The sequence below is a fragment of the Schistocerca nitens genome, chromosome 3 (assembly GCF_023898315.1).
Source record: "Schistocerca nitens isolate TAMUIC-IGC-003100 chromosome 3, iqSchNite1.1, whole genome shotgun sequence".
NCBI lineage: Eukaryota > Metazoa > Arthropoda > Insecta > Orthoptera > Acrididae > Schistocerca > Schistocerca nitens.
The window spans coordinates 466,959,844-466,960,432 of record NC_064616.1 but is presented as its reverse complement, the minus strand read 5'-3'; the positions used below and the strand labels follow the sequence as shown (position 1 = coordinate 466,960,432).

The 589-nt window shown below is 39.9% G+C and overlaps 1 non-coding gene across 1 annotated transcript; it reads right to left on the bottom strand.

The window, feature by feature from the left end:
- Positions 1-225: 225 nt before the first annotated feature.
- On the bottom strand, positions 226-300 carry Trnas-cga (transfer RNA serine (anticodon CGA)). The gene has a single exon. It is a non-coding gene; the product is annotated as a tRNA-Ser (tRNA).
- Between the last annotated feature and the right edge of the window lie 289 nt (positions 301-589).

Genomic DNA, 589 nt, shown 5'->3' with positions numbered 1-589 from the left:
AATGTTATTATCATCACCATCATTATTATTAATTTATAAAATTACCAAAATGGGAGGTTACTGAAAAGCCTTGGACAGATCCAACATAATTCTGTATCATACAAATATTAACAAGATGAAAATCATAACTTGTATTTTATGTGCAGGAAGATCATTCCAGAATGAGATTTTCACTCTGCAGCAGAGTGTGTGCTGATATGAAACTTCCTGGCAGATTAAAACTGTGTGCCGGGCCGAGACTCGAACTCGGGACCTTTGCCTTTCGCGGGCAAGTGCTCTACCAACTGAGCTACCCAAGCACGACTCACGCCCCATCCTCACAGCCTTACTTCTGCCAGTACCTTGTCTCCTACCTTCCAAACTTTACAGAAGCTCTCCTGCGAACCATGCAGAACTAGCAGTATAAGACCAGAAGCAATTTATGTGTAATCAGTGAAGAGCAACATTTTGAACTGGCAGCAGTTGAAATCAGGGACCAATACAGGTGTAGGAATTTGATTATCTTATGTATATACAGATCTCCTAGTGGAGACTTCAATATCTTTTTCTCCAAACTTAATCATGTTCTTAACAAGATATCCACTCCAAA